We start from the raw sequence: 9876 nt of genomic DNA on the forward strand, positions 1-9876 counted from the left end.
AGTGTCCCAGCTGAGCCCAGCCTTCCAGCATCCTCATCAAGGCATCAGTCATGTGTGGGAGCCACCTTGGATGCCTGCCCAGTCGAGTCCCCAGATGACTGCAGGCCCCAGCCAACATCCTGTGGAACAGAAGAGCCAGCCGACTGAGCCCAGCCATCTCACAGGATCATGAAAGATAATATGATGGTATACTGAAACAATTCCTCTTCTGGGCCAAAGTCCCTGCTGACTCTTCCTTTGATCTCTTAACTCTCCTCCCTGTCCTCTTAATTCCTCCACTGCCCAAGAAATAATCACCACTGGGGCCATTTGACTCCATCTAGGCCTCATGGGATGTGGGAGGTAGGGCAGAGTAGGCTCTGGGGAGTGAAATAGAGATCTAGGATATTTCTAGAAGACTTCGGAAGGCTTTGGGAAAGTGAAATGATGAGCAATCATCCATGTAGTCTGAAGTTCAGTTCAATTCAGTTCCCATATGCTAACAGTACACTCTGCCAAGTGCTGGGAGCTGGAGGGGCAAAGAGGGGTGAGACCCAGCCTCTGCTCCCCAGAGGCTCAGAAGACAGACGTGTAACTCAACACCTGCCACGGGGTTTGATCAACATACCACAAAAGTGTATTCAACAGAAAAAGGAAGAGACCTTGGTTTCAAGGTGCCAGGTAGAGATGCTTCCGCCCCCTCACCCCTGGCCAAAAAGCAGCCTGACAACAAGGACAACATGAAACAGAAACACAGAACTCTCATCTTCAAAGAAACCAGGAGACACCTGTGGCCCCAAACCGCACGCAGCACATAAGCATGAAGAGCAGATGGAGGGGTGGTAAATGATTTAACAGAGCCTAGGAAAGACAAATCTAAGTGCCTGCTCTTCCATGGCGGGGCAGCCAGGCAACCACCCTTCCCTAACCCAGGCAGGGAAATCCAACCAGAGAGTTCTGGACCCGAGGACACTAGCCACAAAGCAGACGGGGTGAGGCCCCAGACCGATTTACTGGGGATGTGGTAGATTCGATTACACTTAGCAGATAATCACTCCCTCCTTCCTCTCCGTCTGGGGGAGGGGTGTGCTTCCCCACTCCGCTGATGCTGCCTCGGCTGTGTGACTTGCTTTTGGCCAATGTGATGTTAGCATATGCCTCAAAAGGAGAGGCTTAATGTGCTTGCACCATGTTCTCTTGTGCTGATGAAAGAAATCCTAGGAAGCCTGCCATTTCCAAGAGTATATAAGAAACATGGAGCAGGAGTGTCCAGATGACCTGCAGACCTGCAGCTCAAAGCAGATCAGCCTATCTGAGCCCTGCCTAGATCAACCAATCCCAGCGAACCTGAGGGTGTGTAGTGAAATAAAAGCTTATTGTTGTGCACCACAGAGGATTTTTGTGGTTGTTTGTTACACAGTAGTAGCTGACTGACACGAGAGGATTCAGTGAAAGTTTGAAGACTTAACAGAGAAGACCCCAGCCTCCTTCTCTTACCCAGTTTAAGAATGCAAGCCCCCAGGCATACGTTCATCCCAAATAGGGAACCATGGACAGGCTTTGACCACCCCAGTGAAAAGCCATATAGATAGTGACCGCTGATGACATCTGGATGTTCTTGACAAAACATCCAGCTATTCCTACAGAAATGTTCACTATTTTGCAAGTCCTGCCTTCCTACTTTTTAATACTTTATTCTGTAAAATGAATGGATAACCAAAGATGACTAGTTATTTGAGGAAAGTTCTAACATGAAAGAGATCCAATCAAACAAATAGAAAAAAAAGGAACTAGCATGAAATAGAGACATAGTAGTGATCAGAAGAAAACTTCAAAGAAACTACCATTGCTATCCTTAGAGAGAAAAGGAAATGCGTTATATCCACAAATAAATATACAATGCCAAACAAAGCAATAATCAGGAAACAGAACTCTTAGAAATTAAAAATGTGCTGATGAAAATTTTTAAAAATAGAAGAGTTGGAAGATAAAATAGACTAAAAAAAAAAGAGAGAGAAAATCCCTCAGAAGATAGAGTAATATGGTAAAAGTAAACAACAAGAAAACCAAAAGATTAATCTATGAAACCAGTAGTAAAATAATAAAAGTTCCAGCAGGAAATAATAATAATAATAAAAATCTTTCCTAGAACTTAATAATATAAATCTTCAGATTAAAATATTTCACTGAAAATAAAATAAAATGTTTCACTGAGTGCCCTCAAACACTTGGGATTGGTGAGGACACAACCCTAGCATTATAAAATTTCAGAAATTTAGGGATAAAGCAAAGATCCTAGAAGCTTCCAGAATGATATTTAAAAAGTTACCTAAAGTTATACACAAAGGATTGAAGATAAGAATACAGCTTGAAGCTAGAGACCTGGACAACTGCCCTTTGCCAATCTAGAGTCAGTCTAGATTTTCAACCTAGAATTGTAAGCCCAGCTGGGCCATCAACAAGGGCAAGAGGAGAATTAATGGTTTTCATGCCTGCATGCATCCTTTCTCAGGAAGTTACTGGAGGATGTATGCCAACAAAATAGGGGAGTAAACAACTAAAAAGGAGGACATTGGATTCAAGAAACAGGATCCAACAAAGGAAAAAAAGGAAGGGAATCCCAGATATGATGGTGGAGAAAGAATTCTGGGATGTCAGAGAGGAGGAGTTTAGGAGTCTCCAAGAAAAAAATTACCACTGAGATTAAATCCTGGAAACCCCACTGCATGGTTTTTATGGAGCTTCAGGAGTGTATGGAAAAGCTCAGTCCAAGAAAACTAAGATTAAAAAACCCTAAGCAAATGAAGACTTTCTTATCTCTCTTTGCTATTCTTTGAAACTCTGCATTCAAATGGGTTTATCTTTCCTTTTCTCCTTTGCCTGTCACTTCTCTTCCTTTCATAGCTATTTGTAAGGCCTCCTCAGGCAAGTATTTTGCCTTTTTGCATTTCTTTTTCTTGGGGATGGTCTTGATCACTGCCCCCTGTACAGTGTCACAAATCCCAGTCCATAGTTCTTCAGGCACTGTCTGTCAGATTTAATCCCTTGAATCTATTTCTTACTTCCACTGTATAATTGTAAGGGATTTGATTTAGATTATACCTGAATGGTCTAGTGGTTTTCTCTACTTTCTTCAATTTAAGTCTGAATTTGGCAATAAGGAGTTCATGATCTGAGCCACAGTCATCTCCTGGTCTTGTTTTTGCTGACTGCATAGAGCTTCTTCATCATTGGCTGCAATCTGATTTCGATACTGACCATCTGGTGATGTCCATGTGTAGAGTCTTCTCTTGTTTTGTTGGAAGAGGGTGTTTGCTATGACCAGTGCATTCTCTTGGCAAAACTCTGTTAGACTTTGCCTTGCTTCATTCTGTACTCCAAGGCCAAATTTGCCTGTTACTCCAGGTATTTCTTGACTTCCTACTTTTGCATTCCAGTGCCCTATAATGAAAAGAACATCTTTTTTGGGTGAAGGTCTTATAGGTCATAGAGCCGTTCAACTTCAGCTTCTTCAGCATTACTGGTTGGGGCATAGATTTAGATTACTGTGATATTGAATGGTTGGCCTTGGAAATGACCAGATATCATTCTGTCACTTTGAGACTGCATCCAAGTACTGCATTTTGGACTCTTTTGACTATGTTGGCTACTCCATTTCTTCTAAGGGATTCCTGCCCACAGTAGTAGATATAATGGTCATCTGAGTTAAATTCACCCATTCCAGTCCATTTTAGTTTGCTGACTCCTAAAACTCCTAACAGAAGCAGAAGATATTAAGAAGAGGTGGCAAGAGTACACAGAAGAACTGTACAAAAATATCTTCACCACCCAGATAATCATGATGGTGTGATCACTCACCTAGAGCTAGACATCTTGGAATGCAAAGTCAAGTGGACTTCAGGAAGCATCACTATAAACAAAGCTAGTGGAGGTGATGGAATTCCAGTTGAGCTATTTTAAATCCTAAAAGATGATGCTGTGAAAGTGCTGCACTCAATGTGCCACCAAATTTGGAAAACTCAGCAGTGGCCATAGGACTGGAAAAGGTCAGTTTTCTTTCCAGTCCCAAAGAAAGACAATGCCAAAGAATGCTCAAACTGCCGCACAATTGCAGTCGTCTCACACACTAGCAAAGTAATGCTCAAAATTCTCCAAGCCAGGCTTTATCAGTATGTGAGCTAAACCAGATGCTCAAGTTGGATTTAGAAAAGGCCAAGGAACCAGAGATCAAATTGCCAACATTTGCTGGATCATCCAAAAAGCAAGAGAGCTCCAGAGAAACATCTACTTCTGCATTATTAACTATGCGAAAGCCTTTGACTGTGTGGATCACCACAAACTGTGGAAAATTCTTCAAGAGATGGGAGTACCAGACCACCTTACCTGCCTCCTGAGAAATCTGTATGCAGGTCAAGAAGCAACCATTAGAACTGGACATGGAACAACAGACTGGTCTCAAATTGGGAAAGGAGTACTTCAAGGCTGTATATTCTTACCCTGCTTATTTAACTTATATGCAGAGTACATCATGAGAAATGCTGGACTGGATGAAGCACAAGTTGGAAACAAGATTGCCGGGAGAAATATCAATAACCTCAGATACACAGATGACACCATCCTTATGGCAGAAAGCAAAGAAGAACAAAAGAGCCTCCTGATGAAAGTAAAAGAGGAGAGTGAAAAAGTTGGCTTAAAATTCAACATTCAGAAAACTAAGATCATGGCATCTGGTCCCATCACTTCATGGCAAATTGATGGAGAAACAGTGGAAACAGTGTCAGACTTTATATTCTGGGGCTCCAAAATCACTACAGATGGTGACTACAGCCATGAAATTAAAAGACACTTGCTCCTTGGAAGAAAAGTTATGACAAACCTAGACAGCATATTAAAAAGCAGAGACATTACTTTGCCAACAAAGTTCTGTCTAGTCAAAGTTAGGGTTTTTCCAGTAGTCTTGTACAGATGTGAGAGTTGGACTATAAAGAAAGCTGAGTGCTGAAGAATTGATGTGGTGTTGGGGAAGACTCTTGAGAGTCCCTTGGACAGCAAGGAGATTCAACCAGTACATCCTAAAGGAAATCAGTTCTGAATATTCATTGGAAGGACTGATGTTGAAGCTAAAACTCCAATACTTTGGCCACCTGATGCTAAGAACTGACTCATTTGAAAAGACCCTGATGCTGGGAAAGATTGAAGGTGGGAGGAGAAGGGGACAACGGAGAATGAGATGGTGGGATGGCATCACCAACTCAATGGACATGAGTCTGAGTAAACTCCAGGAGTTGGTGATAGACAGGGAAGCCTGTTGTGCTGCAGTCCCTGGGGTCACAAAGAGTCAGACATGACTGAGCAAATGAGCTGAACTGAACTGAAGCAAATGAAAAAATGAGACAATTATTAACTCCTGGCTGAGCAGGGAATAATATTTACATTGAATTAATAATAGAAACACGCATTTAACAGAAAGTATGTTATATTGAGAGGATGGGGGAAAGAGACTAGAGTGTTCAAGAAGTCTAAAATTTTTTTACCATAATATGAAGTCAGTATTTATGGGTAAAACTGGGAATTAAAGTGATAGAAAAATAAATGGGGTATTTAACAAAATGGAGATAAATACAAGGAGAAATAGCTAATGGGGTGAAATTTCCTCTGGGATAGAGAACGGATCAGGGCCAAAGGAGAACTCCCATTTTTTTTGCTGTTACAAATCTGTTTAGCACCACTGGTTTTTAACATATACTTACAAACAGTACTTTGATAAAAGCAAATTAAAAATAATTGCATTACATATAGAAAGGAAGCACAGAGGAGCAAGTTCAGAGGATAAAAAGCCTTCAGAGAAGGCTTCCCTGAGCATCTGACACCCTAAAGCTGTTGAAGGATGGTGAGAGAGCTTGGGAACAGCTTGTGCAAAGGGCCTGGGGCATATGTGTTTTCCCTGAAGGCCACGTCTCTTAGAAAGAGAGGAAGGGTGAGTGGGAAGAGACACAAGCAGAGGCGGCTTAAGTGGGTACCCAGCCATGGTGGGGACCGTGGATTTCATTCTACAAGTTACAGGTGGTCTTAGAATGGTGTCAAGGTGGCAGCAATTGACATGACTTGTTTTTAACAGACTCTTTCTCCTTGGTGAGGAGGGGGTGAGGGCAGAAGCAGGCGGACCAATAAGAGGTGATGGTGGTCTGGCCCAGAAGGGAGCTTTCAGGGATGGAGAGCAGGGGACAGGTAGAAAGATGAGAGTTTCAAGTAAAAACAATAAGGCTTGGTGCGGGGAAGGGCAGAGACAAGCTGACAGGCATTTCCTTCATCTGATCTTTTCCTGAAACTTTGGGACTGGGTGAGACGTGGGGGCACATGATACTGAAGAAGAAAATTTGCAGACGAGTTTCTCAAAGTCATGCTGCTTGACTGAAGCAGACCAGGGACACAAACTCACCAGCCCAGTCTGCTAACCCATCTCTCTTGACTGCAGGAAGTGTCCCTGGGAACTGTTGCTGGGTAAAAGAGTTAACGAATTCTCATTCCCTGTGATCTTGTGCAGTAGGTGTTTAAGATGATGGACTACGGTTCAGAGAGGTTAAGTCACATATCTAAGGTCACACAGTCAAATAGTGGCAAAGCTGAGATTCAACCCCAGGAGGACACAGCAGGGGCTGATGAATGAGAAAAGAAAGTGAAAGTGAAGTCACTCAGTTGTGTCCGACTCTTTGTGACCCCATGGACTGTAGCCAACCAGGCTTCTTGGTCCATGGGATTTTTCAGGCAAGAGTACCAGATTGGGTTACCATTTCCTTCTCCAGGGGATCTTCTCAACACAGGGATCGAACATGGGTCTCCTGCACTGCAGGCAGATGCTTTACCCTCTGAGCCAGGACACCCTTAATAGGGACTTCAGTGATGACGAAACCCCAGGCCTGGGCTGGGAAAGGGTTTTGGCTAATGTCTTCTTAGTTGAGAGGACAGGCCTCAGCATCAGTAGCTGCCCAGTGGCCGGCTCTAACCTGTGTGTTGTGGAGGAGAAGGAGGAGAATCTACCCTGCTTCTCAGGAATAGGAGGAGTCTGGGCCCCAGTTTTCGGAAAACCACCCACCTGATGGCAGAGACACAGTCAGTCTTGGGGAGCCCTCTAGGCTGAGGCTGGAGGCATGACCCTAGGTTTGAGGAGGTCAGAGTCTGATGGGGGAGACATAATATTGTTCTGTTTGGGGGAGGTGGGCTCGACAGCCCCTCCAGGACACCAGGTAGATGTGACAGAGCAAGGTGCCAGGTTCAGGCCCAGGTTAGAGGTGCGCCATGGACCTCAGTGCCAAGCAGGGCAGGGCCACTCCACCGCTCCCAGACACAGCGTCCCAGCTCCCCAGAGCTCACAGGTATGGAGTTGCACTTCCTTCTGCCTTGCCATCACCAGGAGGGGCTGATGGGGGGTTCCAGGGCCACTCCTGTTGAGGGAAGTCTCCCTGAGTGGAATCAGTGTCTGACTCAGGTCACGCTTCCCCCATCCTGGTGCCCGGGATCCCTCACCACCTCTTCAACCTCCAGCTGATGTTCAGCAGATCAGTCCCCCCTTCTTCCTTTCACTGCAGCTACCCATTCATCCATCCATTCATGCATCCATCCATTCTCTCCTCATTGAACATGCAGTGCCAGGCTGGTGCCAGGTCTGGGGACACCACGGGGACACACACAGAGTCTGCTCTTCTGGAGCTCACAGCCCAGCACAGAAGACATGAAGAGTATCCAAACAAGCGGCACAGCCTGTGCAAAAGCCCCGAGGATCGCCAATACTTTCTGACTGGTTCCGGACTGGTGAGCCTTTGAAAACCATACTCCAGATCACAAGACTCCTCTGCTCATGTCCTGCGAGACTCCCAACACATTCGGCCTGAGATGACAAAGCCCTGTGTGTTCTGGCCTCGGCGTCCTCCCTGCCTTCCTCTTCTCCAGCCATGCTGGTCTCCTCTGGTCCCTCAAAGACACAAGCAAGTCCTCACCTTGGCACAGAGCACAGCCCTTCCCACCCCATCTCTCTCACCAGCGGAAGGCCTTCTGAGATCACCTGTCTAATAAATGAATGGAAGACAGAACAGAAGAGTGACTGAAAGAGGCTGGGTGTGCCTAACCCACAGGTAGGTGAAGGAAATCAGCAGAGGAGACTCGGGCAGGCGGCAAGGCTGGGAGGGTTGTAAAGCCTGCTGGGCTGCAGTGGCTGAGAAGCTGCCGGAGGGCCTTGGGTGAGAGAGGGACAGTGTCTCTGATGTCACCCCTCATTCCTAGGAGTCTCAGAACCTACCTGCCCCTTTAAACTTGTGCACACAGATCACTGATGCCTGGAGGGAGGGCCTTGTTGGGGAATGGGCTCTAGGCAGAAGCGCTGTGTCCCCCATAGTCCTACTGTGTGCTGACTGCCACCTCTGCAGGCATTGTCTTGCTGGCTCTCTGAGGGTCTATAACACACTAGCACTGGGGACCTAGCCACAGAGTCAGTCCAGCCCTGGTCCTGAGGAATGGCCCTGTGTGGAAAGGAGCCTGGTGCCTAGTAGGTGCTCAATAAAGATTCCTGCCCTACTTCCCTCCCTTTCTGGCTCTTACCTCGCCTTGTCTTCTGAGAAGGGGTCAGGGCACCCAAGTGGGCAAGGTACTTAAGAAGATGTCTTTGGCACAAAGTCACTCTGCCTCTCCACTCACTAGCTGTGTGATCTCAGCAAACTGCTCACCCTTTCTGACCCTGGCTTCTCCATCTTGAAACTGGATGTGCTAACACTGCCCACCACTGGAGGTGTGGTGGCCAGGAGGCTCAGTGATGCGGCCGGTTGGGGATGCAGGCTTCATAAAAGAAATGAAAGTGAAAGTCACTCAGTCATGTCTGACTTTTTGCGACCCCATGGACTATATAGTCCATGGAATTCTCCAGGCCAGAATGCTGGAATAGGTTGCTGTTCCCTTCTCCAGGGGGTCTTCCCAAACCAGGGATCAAACCCAGGTCTCCTGTATTGCAGGCAGATTCTTTACCAGCTGAGCCACCAGGGAAGCCCAAACGGCTGTTGTTACTACCTGATACTCATGTGCTTATGATGCTCTTGTTGAAAGAGGAACTTAGGAATGACTGAGTCCCATCTGCCCAGAATCTGGAATCAAGATTGCCAGGAGAAATATCAGCAACCTCAGGTATGCAGATGATACCATTTTAATGGCAGAGAGTGAAGAGGAACTAAAGAGCCTCTTGATGAAGGTGAAAGAGGAGAGTGAAAAAGCTGGTTTAAAACTTAACATTCAAAAAGCAAAGGTCATGGCACCCGGTCCCATCATTTCATGGCAAATAGGAGGGGAAAAAGTGGAAGCAGTGACAGATTTTATTTTCTTGGGTTCCAAAATCACTGTGAATGGTGACTGCAGCCATGAAATTAAAAGGTGCTTGTTCCTTGGAAGAAAAACTGTGACAAACTTGGACAGCATATTAAAAAGCAGAGACGTCACTTTGCTGATAAACGTCAGTCAAAGCTATGGTCTTTCCAGTAGTCATGTACGGTTGTGAAAGCGGGATCATAAAGAAGCCTGAGTGCCAAAGAGTTGATGTTTTCAAACTGTGTTGCTGGAGAATACTCTTGAGAGCCCCTTGGACAGGAGATCAAACCAATCAGTCCTAAAGGAAAGCAACCCTCGATATTCATTGGAAGGACTGATGCTGAAGCTGAAGTTCCAATACTTTTGCTACTTGATGTGAAGACCCAACTCATTGGAAAAGACCCTGATGCTGGGAAAGACTGAGGGCAGGAGGAGAAAGGGGGCAACAAAGGACGAGTTGGCATCATCGACTCAATGGACCTGAGTTTGAGCAAACTGTGGGAGATGGTGAAGGACAGGGAAGCCTGGCATGCTGCAGTTCATGGGGTCACA

The sequence above is a fragment of the Odocoileus virginianus genome, chromosome 23 (assembly GCF_023699985.2).
Source record: "Odocoileus virginianus isolate 20LAN1187 ecotype Illinois chromosome 23, Ovbor_1.2, whole genome shotgun sequence".
NCBI classification, from domain to species: Eukaryota; Metazoa; Chordata; class Mammalia; order Artiodactyla; family Cervidae; genus Odocoileus; species Odocoileus virginianus.